Genomic DNA, 19,957 nt, shown 5'->3' on the forward strand with positions numbered 1-19,957 from the left:
ATTACAAGACTAAGAAGCTGTGACATTCAGCAAACAAACATATTTAGTACTTCATATATTGAGCTTAACAGTGTCTTATTCTTTCTGTTTTTCAACTCTGTAATTTAATTCAAATGGATAGAATTTTCAAAAATGAAAGGATGATCGATACTTGATTTATAAAAATAGTTGAAATATAAACATTTTTTTGCACTACATTGCACCTTTAAATGAAAATTTAATATCAACGTTTAGAACGTGGTACTTGGCATCAATACAATCATTGTTGTAATTGTTTCTCTTTTTTTGCGCCTATTTTTGAATTATTTGATAAAAAGAAATGATGCAAAGTTCAATTCCACTTAATGATAACAAAAACTGTTCATTCTCTCGACTCCAAGTTCTAATACTTGGAAGTTCTATGTAACTAATGATAATCTTAATTTTCTAAATAACGCCAAATAGTCGATTATTTCGAAATTATACTGCATGCACGGCATTTTTTATCACTACTTTTTCGAAACTAAAACTCAAAATTTCCGTCATTGAATACCCTCACACCAATTCGTTAACAATCAATCCAACCACTTTAACAGATTCGGTAGTCAATCAACAATATCTTTAAATCTTGTACTGGAATAACTGAGGCTTATTCTCTTTGTGACTCCATCGAGAGCTCTTACACGCTTCATTTTTGGTAATGCTCAAAACGGTACATTGTCGTTCAGCAACAAAATTGTCATCTGGTTTTCTTAGGTCAACAACTATGGTGTTTATGCTGAATGTTGATTTATTACAAGTATTTTTTATTCTTTAATTGTTGATAATTTCAGTGATATAACAACAAAATAGTTTAATTCAGAAGTTTTTTGATACTAAGTTGTAGCATAAAGCAAAATAAAATTTACCAAGTAATGTTTTAGCTAAGCCTTGCGTTACTTTTTAATATTAAATTAGACTACAAATAGGCATACTATTATTAACGTTATTTAAAAGTTTTCAATAGTAAATAAATGCCAATTAATACATATTATTTTGGTATTTTAACAAACACATTATCTACTTAGGATTAAAACATAAAGAAATAAACGTTTATCACTAATAAATGTATTTTTTCCTTTGTACAGTCGAAAGAGTTGAAAATTTGTATTGGAATATCCGCAAAACGTTTTCTACCCCCTCACCAAAAATACAATTAAAAGGCAAAAGTGCTATTTAAGTCTCTTTCAGAGTGCACGCGTATTTTCGTTCACGATCACATTTCATTTTTCTGTGTAGTTTTTACTGCAAATGTGGTGATTAAATAATTACTTCGAGGCTGATAAGTGAAGAGTATGTACATCTTGGAGGTACAGACAAGTTCGTTTAAATTAAACGGAATTTAATTTAGGAAATTTAGGAATTTCGTAATAATTAAACGATGGTTTCCCGTAATTTTTGACGGGCTTTTTTGCTAGTTGTTTTATAGTGTACTGGAATGTTTAATACTATAATGTGAATGTAATTAGTCTTGCTCACCTTACGTTAGTATTTTTGTATTAACCTCTTCTCAGTGTTAGTTACCATACATCATCTTGTGTAGAGAACTTTCCAGTAGTGACTGATTTCCAATTTTTTTTATGCTGGTATTATATGAATATTTACTGTTTACCTCAACTATACTTCCTGCTATATCTTCAGAGGCAATTTTTCGCCTTTCATGACCAGACCATGTCAAACAATAGCAAATGTAAAACCATTGTGAACTAACATGTTGTGAATAATGAACCCATTAATTCGTGGCTGGTTATCTCAAATATCCTTAGCTTCTCCATGGCTTATTCTCAATAGATGAATTATCAAGTAGTTGGGTTTAATGTCTATGTATTCTATATTATATTTCTTTATTTGTTTTTCCTGCAACATTTTAGAATAAGTTTTTTTTTCTCGGGGCTTTTATGTGCTATTCCTAGTATTATGCCTTTATAAGTTGCAAAAGAAGTATTTTCTCTTTGGTGGGGTATTACGTGAGGAAACAGACATTTAATTAAAAGTTTTTTCTGCATTTCGTGACAATATTCCCTTTTACGTTATAATAAAAACATTATTTGTCCTGTGGTTCGCTTCTCCCATTCTGAGTTAACGGTTGCTTAATTAATCATTTAAGTATTTATAGATCTTTGTCATAAAAGGTTGATATTTTCATACCATACGGTCTGACAAGCTCATAATTTGCAGGTGGTAACTTTATCTAATTATCCAAAACTTCAAATTATTTTAGTTCCAATGTCAACTGAAGTGCATCCTTTAATGATGTACAGTTGATTTGCTTTAGCCTATTTCACATATTGTCATCCACTAACGAATTCGTCATTTATTGTGGAGAGACTGGATACGATAACTGAGCAAGTACTTGCATATCTTTAACATGTTAAGCTAAGGTTTACTCCTTCCTCTTTACTCTGTTCTTGAACTTTGCTTTTAAAACTTCCTTCTGATATTTTTGATAAGATGACCAATAGCATCGAGTAGTTGTTAGACCTTTCTCTCATGGAAGATTGTTTAACGTTAATAAAGCTGTTCCTTTTAAATGCACAACAACTGGAACACTAGTTGTACGTTACTACATCCATTATTCCAGACTATACCTGACGTAAAGGTAGGGACCTATAGACTGCAAACATTGTGATAAATTGAAATTACAGTACTAAAATAATGATGTGACTAAATGCACAAAGATAATATTATTTATAAGTATATTTTTAAAAAATAACTTCACCAAGTGACCCCCATAGCACCATTACGACCTGTTGCTCTCTCTCTCTCTCACATATACCAATGATTACAGTTCTACTTAAATTTGGTTAGGGCGCTCTGCTCTCAATCTGAGAGTCACAGGTTCAAGGCCCCATTCCACTAAACATACACTTCCTTTAAACCCTGAGGGCGTTATAATGAGCGTTGATGAAAAAGGAACCCAAGAGTTGGAGGATGGAAAGTGGCGACTGTCTTTCCTCTAGGGACGGTTATGGTAGGCAGCCCTCATGTAGCTTTGCGCAAAATAAAAACCAAACTATTTATATTTTATTGCTCCTCACTTCTATGGTGTCTAATATGCCTTTCCTGCTGTCTTTCCATCACAGATTGTTATTTTCTATTAGGCAAGTTATTAAACTGGCCTACTAAAATCCATAATTTGAATATTGAGCAGTTACATATGACATAACAATAATAGTAATAAATTTAGACCTTGGAGATGGGTTGACATAACAGTAGTAATAGCAGGTTTAATTGTAGGATATTTCTTTTATTCAAATGAAGTTTTGTTGGTAATTTTCGTGTGTCTTTCTTGTAGTTTTTCTCTTAAAAATCTGTCTAATTCTTCTTTCTTTCCTTTTAATATCTTATATTATTCTCCTTAATATTCTTAGCTGAGTAGCTCAACTGTGAATCTCAGAGATTATAACGTTAAAACCTGATTCTTATAGCAGTGGTGGGCACAGTACAAATATCCCATTGTGTAGCTTTGTGTTCAATAATAAACAAATAAATTTAATATCCATCCATTTTCTCCTCTCTTACTTCTTAACGTTCTTTTGATTTTCTGGTTCTTTTTGGCTCCCCAGTGAGTCAGCTGTAAGTTCACGGACTTGCAAAGTTAAAATTCGAGGCTCAATTTCTCTTGGCGGTCAGACTTCACGTAGCTTATTGTGAGAGTTTGTGCTAAACAAAAAATAAATTAGTTTTTGAATTTATTTTAGTTTTTTGATCGTCGTTTTATTGTTTTATTAGTTCCAACTTGATAGAGGGCGACCCAATGACTAGCACAGCGGACTAAGATTCTAAGGTTCCATGATTCACAATTTGTTATCGCCAAAAAAAAAAGCTTTCAACATTTTGGGACTGAATGTCGGCCAAATATCACTATTCGGCTAGATTAACCCACGAGCTAGCGGTGGTTGTTGTTGACAAGCTATTTTCCTTCCAGCCTTTCACTTCAAAATTAGTGCGACTAGTACAGGTAGCTCTCGAGTAGCTCTTCGTAAAATTCAATAACAATATTTCCAGCTAATTTTTGATCTTGCTTTGAGCACTTGTTTCCCTCTCTTATTATTAAATATTATTTTATCAAAACAATTTTAGCCCCACATCAATGTTTTAATGGTATTTTCGAATTATTCAACAACATCAACAACAAAACAAACACAGTGCAATCCACTTAACGATAACGAATTGTTTTGATCATTCGATTGCAAGTTCTGCAGCTAAGAGATTTAGGATAATTAACGATAGGTTCAACTTCTCAAACAAAGCTCGGCCTGGCATGGTCAAGTGATTAGGGTGCTTGATTCATAATCTGAGGGTCGCGGTTTCGAATCGCCGTCACACAAAACATGCTCACCCTTTCTGCTGTGAGGGGTATTTTAATATGACTATCAATCTTACTAGTCGTTGATAAAATTTAACCCATATTAACTCTAAAACCTATTGGAGCTCGTCACACTGGAACACCTTGACCTTTCTATAGCTCAAGCAGTTGTAAAATGCTCGAATAATAAAATAAAGAAGAAAACCTTTAATGTAAGTCTCTGTTTATTGATGTCTCAAACGTTGTTTTAGGTTAAAAAAAGTGCACTTTCTTTTCAGCCAAGACTTTCTCGCTTGATATCGAACTTACATCACGTAATACAAATTAAGATGTGACAAATAAAAACTTTGTTTCGGACCTTGATTTTATAGGTTGGTCACACGTGAATGTATATTCATTTGTAGCCTCGGAGTAGAGCTACCAAATGTTATTATGTAGTAGTTCTTTTACATATTTCCTAAAAGTACTAAAAAGTTTCAATTTAATACATGAACTTGACTTCTGTGTTAAGGAAAGTTTTTATTTTATTATGGTTTTCTGCCCAACTAATAGTATAAATTGACTTCTGACGCTTCTGGTGTATATATATGTCCCTTGTCGTTATCTATATTTATTTGTAGAAATAGAAACTCAAAATTTACAGAACTGAGTTAACAGTAACAGGTCAGACTAAAACGCTTGTAGCCTTGTATTATGTCAACACTCTACTTCTGTCTCGACTATCAGTGGCTCAGCGTTAAGTTTGAAGGTTTATAACGTTAAAAACTGGATTTTCACTTACAGGAGGCACGACACAGATAGCCCTTTGTGTATATTTGTAAATAATAGAAGAGCACCAAATACTCTAGTCTTGTCTTACTCGGGTTTTCTATTGTTCAATTCCTTACCAACATTTTCAAGAAAATTACTGTCACAAGACCGAGATTCATTACGTGGAGTGAAAATTTCCCTCTAGTTAAAAATATTAAAAACATATAAGTAACAATTTTTTTACTCTACAATGTTATATTTTTTCAATAATTACAATACTTTAACATATTTCAATTTATTTTAGCTACAAAATGCATTAAGCGTACCAAAATTGCAATACAATAATAATGAACATCGTGTGTCACTTCATATGTTTACAGATCACTGTAGTAATGGTGAATTTGTTTGGTGTAAAGAAGGTTATTAGTTATAAGTTTGAAGACAAGGATGGTGAAACTAATTACATTTTATACATATTATCTACTAATCCAGGAACATCACTAACTAAGTTGTTAGTTTGCTGCTGTGGACAAAGAGAAATCAAAAGTAAATGAAACAAGACTTTAATTACGACAGTTGTGATTAAAAGTGGCTTTTAAAAACTTAATTAACTGTCCTTTGTGATTGGGCATTTCTTTGGCAATTTGACTATCCTTTTTTGGAAGTTATCAATAACTTTTACCATTGAGATTTCATGTTTCCAGAACATATTCTAATACGAAGCAACCTGTGATATGACAGAACAAAGTTTAAACATCTCCATAACGATTGGGTTAAACTTACTCTCAAGCGTAAACAAAAGCATCAACTGACTTTGAGATATTTTAAAAACAGCAAACTCATATTTGACACCAGTGTTGAAGAGCTGATTCCATGTATGGTTTACCGAAAATACACAAAGATGGTTTACCTTTAAGACCTATTGTATAAACAACTTGGTTCCCACATTTACAAACTTCCTATCTTGTACCTGCCTTAAGCTCACTAGAACGAATATAATGTTAAAGATTATTTTCCCTGATATCTAACTTTCCTAATGCTGATCAATACGTTACGATCACCTTTCATTATTAGTGTTTACTTACTAATCCCTCTTGAGGAAACAATTAAAATAATTAATAAACAGTTATTCCCCATAAGAAAATACTCTTCACTGTAATTTTAACCAACAAACACAATTCAAACAATCACCCATTTTTTAATGGTCATTTATATGACCAGGTAAACAGAGTGACAATAAGATAACCTCTAGGTTCGATCCTTGCAAATATTTTTTCTCTGTTGTTATTAACTTCAAAGGCTAGATAATTGTCCCTTTTATTACAAACCAGTGTTATATAGAAGATACGTTGATGATACGTTTCTATTCTTTCACAACACTGATCACGCCAAGAAGTTTTTAAAATATCTAAACTCACCGCATCCATGTATAAACTTTACATGTAAAATTGAATAAAACAATAACTTATTTTTTAGATGTTTAAATAAACAAAATAAATAATCTCTTTACCGTAATAAAACATTTTCTGGTTTATACACTCGTTTCGAAAGTTTCTCATCAGGCTTATTCAAACATAACATTGTTCTAAGTCTTATAAACAAAGCGTTTGATTTTTTTTAGTACTTTTGTCTTCATTAAAAATTTGCTTTTCCACTGGCATAACGGTATGTCTGCGGACTTAGAACTCTAGAAACCGGATTTCAATACCCATGGTAACCAGGTCACACGTATTCCATTGTGTAGCTTTGCACTTAACTACAAACAAACTCTCAAAAATGTCAAATATCCATAGTATATTATAAAGTAAAAGTTATTCCCTCAATTTCTTACACTATTACATGACATTAAAAAAAATCCATCAAAAAGTCACAAGCTGTCTCAAAATATCTTTTAGTACAGGGTGGCCCGTAAGTCTTTACGCATCCATATATATGTTATTATGTTATATTCAATTACGCATGTATTATAAATTTGTTTCTTTTTTTCAGAGAAATATGGCCGATGTTAAGGAAAATGTCTCACAGAACATGGCATCGCATAATATTATGCAGCGAGAATGAGGGACAGCACACAGATACACTGGATACATAAGATGTGTGGTTGGGTAGCGACTTACGGGCCACCCTGTATTTATCATTCCTTTTATTGGAACGAAATTTTATTCTCAAATGTCAGATTCCAATAGTAATCAAAACATGTTACCTACAAATTAAGCTATGTTTAGTGTTTACGTCAACGTTGAGAATTAGAAATATGTTTATAACCAAAGGCACTCTACTAATTTCTATGCGCTGGTGGTAGGTATAGGAATATACACTTGTGGTAGTTGAAAATCTATTGATATTGATAAACCTACACATAACCAACAAATACATGCACAAGACAAGGTGGGAATTTCATTAAAAAGCGGATATAAGGTAACTAATCCACCCGAGAATAACAGTCACCTCATACTTCTAAAAAACTTCAAAATCCTCGACTGTGAAACCAAAGATTACGAATTCTTTATTTAAAAATACCTCTCCATTTCCAGCGATCACCCAACACTAAACAACATCAAGTTCTCCCTGTTGTCATTAACGTAATCATTTTCGGATTCTCGGTGTTTTTATTTGATGTTTCTTATTATTTTAAATACACAGTGTCTATGTTGTTTCCTTTTTTCTATAATAGTTTCTTTTAACAATGTTTTTTTATTAAATGCACATTTTAACGTAATTCCATTATACTGTTACTATTGAAATATGTTCTTTCTAAACTTCTAAGTGAATACAAAAACTTGCTTAATGTTAATATTGTTTTTTGTAGTTCAAATATCATGAACTCTTTTTTTTTCAGATATTTACATAACATTCGTGGTGTAATTTAAGGAAATCCTAAAACTTTCGTAAATTTTTTTTTTTTGGTATTAACATGTTCTTAATATCTATTATAAAACTTCGTTTTCCATCTGATGAATCAATTACAAATATAATGTTTTTAATTTGGATAGTTTAATGAAATTTTTGTGTTTTGTATTTTTATAACTTCGACGCTCATAACTTAGAATAATCAAATTTAACAAAGAATTTTAAGATGCTGTACATTAAATAAGGTGCAGGCAATATTTTGCTCGATATAATTCATTTAAACAACACTTGAAATAAGTGTTTTTGGTGTACAGCAGTAATACGTATTGAAAAAGAAGCTGTATTTATCCGAAGGTTTAAAACTTTAAACTTTATTAAGTGTATTTTATGTGTGATAAATTCGAAATGTTTATGTCAAAACTAAAAGAAAAAATACAAAGTTCACCTTAAAAAGTAACGTGAATGATGTATGACTATAGGGGGGGACAGCGGATTATCTTATCCAATGAGATACATAAAAAATAGTCTAATCGATTAGGCTGTAGAAGTGAGATGAAAGCTCTGACAGATCTTAAGATCTTTTTCTGACATTCAGATAGCGTTTAAGACCTTCAAACTTACAAGATGAAGCTGTCATTTGCTTACTGTAATTTTTCAACTGAGGAATTTTTAAAACTAAAAGCATTTTTAAGCGCTTACAGAGGATTTTTCCAAATTCGGGCTTTTTTGTAATCGAAATTTATATAGCTGGATAATCGGACAATTTCTTGTATAAAAAAAATTGTAATATTTGATGAGGTTATGTAGATTTCGAATTGTTCTGGTATAAAAAATGTTCTATCAACCAACTGCTATTTTATAAATACCTAGACGTATTTGCATATAAAATACTCGGATGCTTTTTCTTATTCGTGCTATCTTTGAAGTGTATAAAATTAAAATTCGAGTTCTAACTAAATGATCGTAGAAAAATCTTTCTTTAAAATATGTAATATGAAACATTATACCTTTATGCCTGGCATGGCCAGGTGGTTCGGTACTCGACTCATAATCCGAGGTTCGCGGGTTGGAATGCCCCTCACGCCCGAACATGATCGCCATTTCAGTCATAGGGGCGTTATAATGTGACGATCAATCCCACTAATCATTGGTAAAAGAGTAGTCCAAGAGTTGGCGGTGGGTGGTGACGACTAGCTGCCTTCTCTCCTAGTCTTACACTACTAAATTAGGGACGGCTAGCGCAGATAGCCCGAGTGTAGCTTTGCGCGAAATTTAAAACAAACAAACAGTCGTTTGGTTTGGTTGCCTCCGTAAGACAACTGAGCTCATAAACAACGAAAAAACAAAACTGCAATTGTCAACAGAGTCACGTGGCTATATAAATGCTATAAGTCGACTTAGTGTAACATATTCATACTGTTTTACTGGAAGCATTTGAAGAATTTATCACCACAACAAATTTCTAGTTGCAGTGGTTTCTTTTGTTGCATAAGTTATTTTGAAATATTCAGTTTAAATGATGATGTAAAGTCCTATTCATTTAATTTTAGTGACAAACTTTTATTTCTTCAACTGTTATGGTTAGAGTAACAAAGTTCCTCGATAAGCCAAGCTTTACAAATGAACTCTGTTTAAACAAACGTTCCACTAATGTGAGAATTGCATCTCTATGCTTCGTAAAACCACTTATTCACTATTTTACAGTTTTACAATTTTGAATCTTCCGATGGGACAGTGATAACGATATGGACTTACAAAGCTAAAATTCCTGGTTCAGTTCCTCGCAGTAAACACAGAAGATAGCTTAAACAAATAAACAAAATTTGCAGAAAATAGCCCGAAAGCTGATTAACTGCTTGACTAAATTATACATTGATTACTTTGTGGTTGACTGACAGACTCACTGACTCGATCTAAAGCAACAATTGTATATGTTTGAGCTTTTTTCTAAACTTTAGAAAATGTTCTACTCATGAATGTCACACCCATTATGTCGTTTTAAACTTTCGGATAAACAAAGATAAACGCCTACATCAATGTTTCTTAGCTGTATTTGCCAGAAAACCTTCGGGTTTTACAATTTTGAATCTTCCGATGGGACAGTGATAACGATATGGACTTACAAAGCTAAAATTCCTGGTTCAGTTCCTCGCAGTAAACACAGAAGATAGCTTAAACAAATAAACAAAATTTGCAGAAAATAGCCCGAAAGCTGATTAACTGCTTGACTAAATTATACATTGATTACTTTGTGGTTGACTGACAGACTCACTGACTCGATCTAAAGCAACAATTGTATATGTTTGAGCTTTTTTCTAAACTTTAGAAAATGTTCTACTCATGAATGTCACACCCATTATGTCGTTTTAAACTTTCGGATAAACAAAGATAAACGCCTACATCAATGTTTCTTAGCTGTATTTGCCAGAAAACCTTCGGGTCTGGGCTTTGGTCGAAGAGACCCGTCCCCCACCCGTTATCTCAGTAAGAATAAAAAAAATAAACCTAGATATTTCTTGACACAGTTCGTTATAGTTCACAACAAAAACGATAGGCACACCTTTCAGTTAAAAAAATGTTGATACAGTGCAGGAAGCTCGTAACATTCCTGGAGGGTTGCGACCACTCGTTTCAGAAACACTGGCATAGATTAACAAACACAGCATACACTAATATATTCACCATAAAAAAATTGACCTTCTAATAGTTTGCTTTTGTCATCATTAATAAGGCTAATAATTAAGGCTCTATAGTTACATTCTACCAAGACGTTAAATCTAAACATTAAAATCTGCCATCGGAAAGATACATTCAAGCATAGCGGGGAGGATAGGTAGATGTTGAAATATATACATAGAATATTGATAAAAACTAAATATGGTTAACAGAGAGAGTACGCAACTGATGAAATAATCAGTTCTAGTGTTTTTAAGTAAGAACTGGATATCTAATTATGTGTACTTGTCACCGGATTGATTTTTGTTCCTATTTTTGGTATAAATAGGTAGCTTACTCTTATCGGAAGTTAATATTAATAAATGTGTTTTATAAGAATGAATTAAATAATACTTTTCATGTCTTCGTGAATTTTTATCATACCAAAGACATTTTTCCTGATTTTACGTCAAGCGACAAGAAGTATTTTACTAATACGTCTACGTACTCTCAGATGTTGATGTTATAATTTATCAATGATATATATATTGCCACTGGTCTTTCCGAACATAGGAACATAAACAACTTTTATTTCTATCGGTATGACACCGCCCCGACAGAGGGTTTTTATTTCGTATTTTCATAAGCAATACTTACTAGCGTAAAAATGACTTTTAAATATTTTATGTATTATATGTAAAAAAAACAACAACATTTATGTATGTTATAGATAGGTTTTATTTATATCGATGTGTTTGTAATTCTTAAAGAAAACGCGGAACTGTGGGTATCCTTCTCATGATTCCAAACTTATAGTCTGAAGGGATGGCAGCTATTCAACAACTGGCACCAACAACTCCTATGTTTCTGTTGTTTGATCGAATAGTAAGATTTAACTGTCACTTATAGCGCACATACAAACCTAAAGGTGTTTCGAGTACGCTAACCTAAAGATCAAGCTTCTTATGTGAAAAGTAGATACAGTTTTTTTTTGTAAAATCAATCCAGCGCTTATAAAAAATAAGCTAAGAAATAATATAGGTAATTTATTAAAGCAAAGACTCTACTACCGAAAATATGATAATGCTGCACAACACTTGGAGCTTGTATATCCAGTAACAAGATAATATCGTACAGTACTCGGAGCGTGTCTATCCAATAAAGAGGTAATACTGTATTGTCTCTTTAATGGTTTGAATATTTTATTATTCTAAAATGAATTAATAACTGTATGCATGTGCATTTGAAAAGAATCGAAGTTGAGTACTTATAATAATGTCTCTCAGTGAGAAAGGGGTTAGTCTAAGAATTTACAACGCTAAAGTCAGGGGTTCGATTCCACCTTGAGGGATACAACAGATAAACCCGATGTGGCTTTGCTATAAAAACAAAAATACACTTATAAATACAGTCTTGCTATAATTTATATCCTCTGGTATTTATTATAGATCTGAAAATTTAATTAAATAACTTATTAAGTATGAAAAAATGTATAAAATCATGTTAAACGATCTGAGGATTTAATTAGGTAACTTAATAATTACAAATATCGGTATACGAAATCATGAACTATTACATTGCCTGGTAAATATTGTAAATTTACCCTTGTGATGTGTATATCTTTATACATGTAAAGATACTAAAGTTAAAATTTGCTAACCCATTTTTGACTACAGTTCTCTTGAACAGACGATAAAGTAAATGAACGCTCTATACATAAGACTAAAGTGTAGCTTTTTAAGATGTGCATTCGAAACTCAGGAATCTTATGTTTAATAACATACAGTTGACCAGATTGAGAGATTGGTTCTATGTTCCAAGTTGGCTTCTTTTCTTGTTACTCAGATATGTTTAATATTATGAAAGAGAATGGTTAGGATATTTTGTTATGGTCTTCATATCGCTCCGTAGTTGATCATTCTTGAATATACATCAGATTGCTTTTGAGACACATTAGTACGTCAGACAAACTCCACAGTGAACTATATCACAAAGAGGCATTTTGAAATCTTTATTTTAATTCTGACAGTTTCATACTAGCTGTTTGTCTTTAATACTTTAATTAAGATCTTGAAACATCACGACCATATGACAATCAATGTATGTAATTCGTTAAAAGTGTCGTGATTGCATTATCATATTCTATAAAGAGATGGATTTCAAACTAATGTTTTTAATTTTCTACATATTTAGCTTTGTACGTTAAATATCTCTAAGTTAGTAAGACGGATCGTTATGTCTTAGGTTCTTTTTGGTGTAAACAGGTTTGAAATGTTTCAGGCTGAATTAACATGAACATTCATAACTAGATAGTTACATCGCAGGCTTCATGGGTAGGGCATTATCTAAGAGAGGTAAACAGGTTTTGTACGTGTCAGACTGGCTTAACTCGTATCATAAAGCCTAAATCTAGGATACAACATTTTTTTTTTTTTTTTTAGGTTTGAGGGGGAATTCAATGATTCAAAACATTAAACTTTGTTTGGCAATTTATGCCACTAGGTTATATTGGGTCGACTGCTACAGGAATAGAAAATCGTACAACTCAATAGAAAAGCGTAATAGCAGGAATTATTTGAAGTATTTCTCAACACATTTAGGCCTTAGTTTCATAATTTAGTTAAGACCTATGATGAAAGCAGATTCTTTCTTCTGTGAGATAGATTGACGTCATAACGTTTAACTGAACTACTTTAACTGGGAATTTATTGCTGATTTGTCATTACGGTTAACATATAATCTGAAGGAAAAGTTTGGATGACGATACGAGAGACAAAATCAATTTATTCTGGAATGTATTATATCCAGAGTAATTTATTTCTTTGAGGAACAGTAAGAGTTTATTATAAGATAATCCTCACTAACCCACATTAACTCTAAAACCTACTGGCGCATGTCACACTGAAATACCTTGACGTTTCTGCAACTCATGCAGTTGTAAAATGCTCCAATAATAAAATAAACGAGAAAACTTTTGCTGTAAGTCTATTTATTGATATTTATATGTTGTCTCAAACGCTGTTTTCGGCTATAAGTGCACCTTTTTTCAGCCAATACTTTCTCGCTTGACATCGAACTTCTTACTTCACGTAATACAAATTAAGATGTGACAAATAAGAACTTTGTTTTGGTCCTTGATTTTATACGTTTGTCATACGTGTATGTATATTCATGTAAAATAAAGAATAAATTTTAATTTCTGAAAAAAATATGTCTTCAGTATTTGGGTGCCATTAGCAACAGATAGAGATAAGAAGAGAGAAGTAATAGAATTTGAATAATGTTAGTTAGAACTGTGTAACGTTGAAACCTCTCATTACTAGTCATAGAAAGGACAATAAAGTAAGAGGCATATTTTCTTTTAAATTATTAAAGAAATAAGCTTATACAAAGTTGTTATGGAAATAAATTACTTTTCAATAAGAAAGAGTGTAATTAATATGAAGGTTTAATCAAAAATAAAAATAATAGGTGTGTAGGAAAGAACGGAAAGTGTATTTTATAAGCTTAAACTAATTTACTTTTGAGCATAATTTAGTGTAATTAATTGATAAAATGATCATATTTATATTTAACACTTGCGGTTCTTTCCTTTAAAATTTTCTTCGTCCTCGATATTTTCATTCTTTTAAGTTCAAGGTTCGCTGAACTACCTAAACGTTTAATATATATTTTAATTTCTGGTAATATAAGTCCTTAAAAAGCTGTAATGTTTTAAGTGTTTACTAACAGCTTTATACAGAACAATTATATAAACAATATAATAAACCCATATTTTGGTTCCTTTTCGACACTTTAGCATTAACTTTATTTGAAAAAGTGTCTGTTAAAATTTTTACTGCCTTACAATTTTGTCGACTGTTTGGAATAAGTGTTTGTAAAAAATAATAATGTACAAACACATAGAATGGAGTTTTTAAAAAGTAAATGAACTCAAACTCAGAAAATATTTCTGATTTCACAGATTTTATCAAACATCCGTAATTACAACTTCCAAGCATCATTCTTATTATTGAATACAACTACAATATGAGTTTCTGCTGTGTAATATTGTAGTGCACTAACGAAAAAATGCGGTAAATGTCGGTAAAATAAACAGAAAATATTATTACTTTCATTAAGATATATGTCTGTTATTAATATCTGAGCTGAAACAGCTTCAAAAATGTTCAAATAAACTCTTTGTTCTAACTTGTCACTACGGTCTTATACCTGTTTCCCGCTGTTCTTTCATTTAATATTTAATTTCAGTCTTTAAAAATAATCTAAGTAAAATAAAAGTAGAGTAAAGTTGTAAACGAATGACAACCTTCTCATCATATATTTATGAATGTGAATTAGTCTCTGTAAAAATATAAGTATAAAAATTACTCGGAATGGATACGTCTTTACAATGGTTCTATAAGAATTCGTCTTGAGAAATGACTTGCAATATCTTAACATTTTCTGAATCCTCAGCGTAAAATGTTTAGTTGCAAGAAGACACTTGTTTTACATCGAACTTTTCTTTCTTTCTAATGATTTTTGAATTAAATACAGAAGTCTTGGAGAAATGTTTTCACAAAGTACATTTTTCAAGCTTCCTTTATTTGATTTGTATAAAGAATGTTGTATCTTTTTGTATTCAATGTTAGTAATTAGTGTATTCATAATAAAAGAATTTTAAACGTAAAGATAAATGAACTAAAGACGTAACTAGTGAATAATAAAGTTTATACCTTAAATATTCATGATCAATGTGTTCTACATGTCACAAAGGGATCTTAGAAACAATAAAATAACAAAGTGTTATGAAGATTTCATGATATTTTTCTACCATTTCAATGTAACAATATCTGAAAAAATTACGAGAAGGAACTGTAAATATAGCGTTCAAAGTCTGTGTTTCTGATCGTTTATAATAACGCAACATATGTGACAGTGCTAAAGTTGTTAAATTATTGTATTTGCATTTTATTTAATCTAAATATTTAATGATACCCATGTAATCGGTGAAGTTTATAAGCTAGTTGGTTTCACTTAGTAATGTTACATATACGTTATTTTTATACATCTTGGTAAATGATTTAAGTGATTTCTTATTTCTGTCAGACTTGAAGGTTTCGATGGTAATTTTCATTTTAAAAGAAAACACGATTTTATTGTTTCTCTAAAACGTTAGAAATATATTTAATGCCATAGAATATGAAAATTTATCTGTTTATTTATTTTCTGTTGGATGTGATGAAACAGTAAGAAAAGGTCATAATTAATTTAAGAAACCAAAATAATTAATTACGAGAAATTACGTCTTCACGATCCGGAACTGATTTTTTTTCCCCTTTTTTCGTGTTTTCGCAGCAAACTGTCGGTGAAAATTTTCATTACGTATTTCAACTAACTCATAGTTTTGAATGAGTGATGAGTTTTGGTGACATATTTGAGACACCTTAAAACTTAAGTTCTTCAAGAAATCTCAATTCTTTTAATTATTGTTTGTTTTGTGAAAACTTATTCACAAATATTTTGCTGGTTCAATGTAATTTTTTTTACTTTATTTACAATACATTTACTAGGGTAATTTACAGCTGTCCTATATTTAGAGGGAACCAGTCAGTCGACAACGTCACGTTACTCATCCACATTGAGCGATTCACAACCACTCTTATAACACATGGAAAATTTAAAGTAATGAGATTTTGTGGTATCGCACAGATTCGAAAGGTTCCGTAGCTTGTTTGTTTATTTTGAATTTCGCGCAAAGCTGCTCGAGGGCTATCTGCGCTAGCCGTCTCGACTCGTAATCTGAGGGTCGCAGGTTCGATCTTATAGCCGTGAGGACGTTATAATATGATGGTCAATTTCACTATTTGTTGGTAAAAAAGTAGCCCAAGAGTTGGCGGTGGGTGGTGATGACTATTTGCCTTCCCTCTAGTCTTACACTTCTAAACTAGGGACGGCTAGCGCAGATAGCCCCTGTGTAGCTTTGCGAGAAATTCAGAGAAAAAACAAAGAAACAACACAATTAAATTGCTAAAACAAGAAAAATGGGATACATTTTGCTCCTATCTAAATGAACAAATTGACCCTAGAAAGTTTTGGTCGCACCTAAATAGATTCACCAATGAAGCCACTTCAAGAAAATACCCAACATTGGAGCATAACAACATCTTAGCGAGCACCAACAAAGAAAAAGCAAAAGCCTTTAGATATAAACTACAAAACACATTCAAAACACATAATGATCCAGACATGAACAACTATTTCTACAACAAAGTAAACAACCATGTAATAGAATAAAACAAACCATACATTTCAATCATTATTATTAACAATAACACTGACAATACTTATGACTATAATACTCTATTGCTCACCAAAAAAATCACACTAACTGAACTCAAACAAGCAATCAAGAATTCAAAAAACAAATCACCAGAAAATAATGGTATACAAACAATTCTTCTCAAAAAAGGTACTCCAAAATTATCTGACCACCTATTAGCTACCTTTAATTTATCTTTCCACTCTGGATACATTCCAGTTTCTTAGAAGCAAACTAATATATTAATGTTCCACAAAGAAGGAAAAACAGCTAATAAGCCAAATAGTTATCGACCAATCAGCCTGACTAGCTGTGTAGGCAAAATTCTTGAAAGAATAATAAGTAATAGACTGTCCACAATTTTGGAGATTACTTCAAAATTACCTGGGGAACAAAACAGATATAGAAAATTTAAACAAATGACAGATCATTTAATTAGGTTAACTGAAACGATAATAAATATATTTAATAAAAGAGAATGTACTGTCGCTTGCTTCCTCAATATCGAGGTACAATGGTCTTCGGTTCCGTATGAATGAAACGGGACTACCGCGTGGAATTATTCGCTGGTTATCTAACTTTTTGGAAAATAGAAAAGGCAGAGTAAACATAGAGGGAACTTTCTCTGAGTTCTTCACTCCAGAAGCTGGCATCCCTCAAAGTGGGGTGGTTAGTTCTATTCTCTTCATCATGTATGTGAATAATGTGCAACTTCAAGACCCAAATCATGGATACTCGTCACAGTTCGCCGATGATACAGCAATTTGGAAAAGTGCCCCTACATCAGAAATTACAGCCATTAACATACAAACACAACTAAACAGAATAAGTGAATACTGCCAAAAAATATAGAATCAAAATAAACACAGCAAAGACACAATTAGTGATATTTTCAAAATCAACGAAACATAAGAAAGTACAACCTCACATTTACATGAACGGAGCGCTTCTCCAAACTGCTACATCTGCAAAATTTTTAGGACTAACATATGATTCTAAACTTACCTGAACAAACATGTAAATAACATAAAAATTAAAATTTGGCGAAAAATAAAATATGCTAGGAGTCTAACTAGTAAATAACACCAGCAAACATCGTTAAAATATACAAAACATGTACACTGCTAGCCAAAATCTTAAGGCCAATAAACATAAAGAAAAAATATGCATTTTGCATTGCTAAATTCAACCACTTATTTGAGTAGAGCTTCGAAAATGAAAATAAAAAAACCTTTTTAGCATTTAAGAGGGAAAATGTGAACACTATAAAATTAGCCTAAATACTACCATACCGAAACGAAGCGTTAATCGGAAAACACGTAACGAAATTTAGTCATTTGTGTTCAAGCATTAGCGTTGTCAACATCTCCCACTGACATCTTCTGTGTTACATTGGGTTAAAACATGGCAAAGGCTAAAAATTTGACAGAGTTTGAACGTGGCAGAATTGTCGAGCTGCAAAAACTAGGTCTCTCTCAATGTGCCATCGCTGGTGAGATTGGGCGTAGTAAAACTAATGTTGCAAATTTCTTAAAAGACCCTGAGGGATACGGAACGAGAATTTCAAGTGGTCGGCCCAAGAAAATTTCGCCGAAGTTGAGCAGGAGGATTCGACGGGTTATCCGGCAAGACATCAGCCGATAGTCGAACCAGATTAAGGCCCTTACGGACGCATAATGCAGCTCAAGAACAATAAGACGGCATCTACGAGAGAAAGGCCTTTGAAGACGTTTACGGATTTTAAACAGCTCGGTTAAACATTGCTGAGAAGCACCAAACATGGGACGTAGAAAAGTGGATGAAGGTTTTGTTCTCTGATGAGAAACATTTAACCTAGATGGTACAGATGGCTTCCAACGTTACTAGCACGATAAGGATATCCCACCGGAGTCATTTTCTACACGACACAGTGGAGGAGGTTCCATCGTGATGTGGGGTACTCTCTCCTTTCATGGAGCAATGGAGCTTCAGGTTATACAGGGGCGTCAAACATCAGCTGGCTACATTGGCATGTTGGAGAGAGCATCCTTATTGACTGAAGGCCCTCACATGTGTAAAAATGACTGGGTCTTTCGGCAGGACAATGCTGCAATCCACAATGCCCGCAGGACAAAGGACTTTTTCATGGCGAATAACGTGATTCTTTTGGACCATTCAGCGTGTTCGCACGAACTGAACCCCATTGAAAATGTTTGGAGATGGATGGCAAGGGAAGTCTATAGAAATGGACGTCAATTCCAAACAGCGCACGATCTTCGTGAAGCCATCTTCACCACTTGGAATAACATTCCAGCCAGCCTTCTGCAAACGCTTATATCGACCATGCCAAAGCGAATGTTTGAAGTTATTCGCAATGACGGCCGTGCAACTCACTACTGAGACCTCTTGTTGAGCATTTCCTACTCTGTGTAGGACTTCCTTTTGGTATGGTCTTAAACTTTTGACAAGCTAATATTTAGTCTATTAATGCATAGTCTATTACTGGTCTCATTCACTGCTAGCCAAAATCTTAAGGCCAACAAACATAAAAATATGCATTTTGCGTTGTTAGACTCAACCACTTATTTGAGCAGAGCTTCGTAAGATGAAAAAAAGTTTTTTTCATTTTTATTTTTCCTTTTCTTATTTTCATCTTACGAAGCTCTGCTCAAATAAGTGGTTGAGTCTAACAACGCAAAATGCATATTTTTATGTTTGTTGGCCTTAAGATTTTGGCTAGCAGTGAATGAGACCAGTAATAGACTATGCAGCTCCTGCATGGATTAACGTAAGCAAAAACAACTGCAAACCAAACTACAATGATTACAATGTACATCAATTACAACATCATATAGAGTACCCAAAACCACTTTCTCAAAATTCATGCACAAATACTCTAATACACAAACAATACCAGATATACTTCTACATAGTACAATAAAATATTTCGATAAAAATTGAGCTGTTATACGAACTAGACAGTTATTGCATATATGATGAAGAGAGTCCTAAACAACTCTCCACAATTAATTTATACATTAGATCATTAAGGTAAAATTAAGTATCAAAAATCAGTAAAAAAATAAATATTG

Source organism: Tachypleus tridentatus, chromosome 9 (assembly GCF_004210375.1).
Source record: "Tachypleus tridentatus isolate NWPU-2018 chromosome 9, ASM421037v1, whole genome shotgun sequence".
Taxonomy (NCBI): Eukaryota; Metazoa; Arthropoda; class Merostomata; order Xiphosura; family Limulidae; genus Tachypleus; species Tachypleus tridentatus.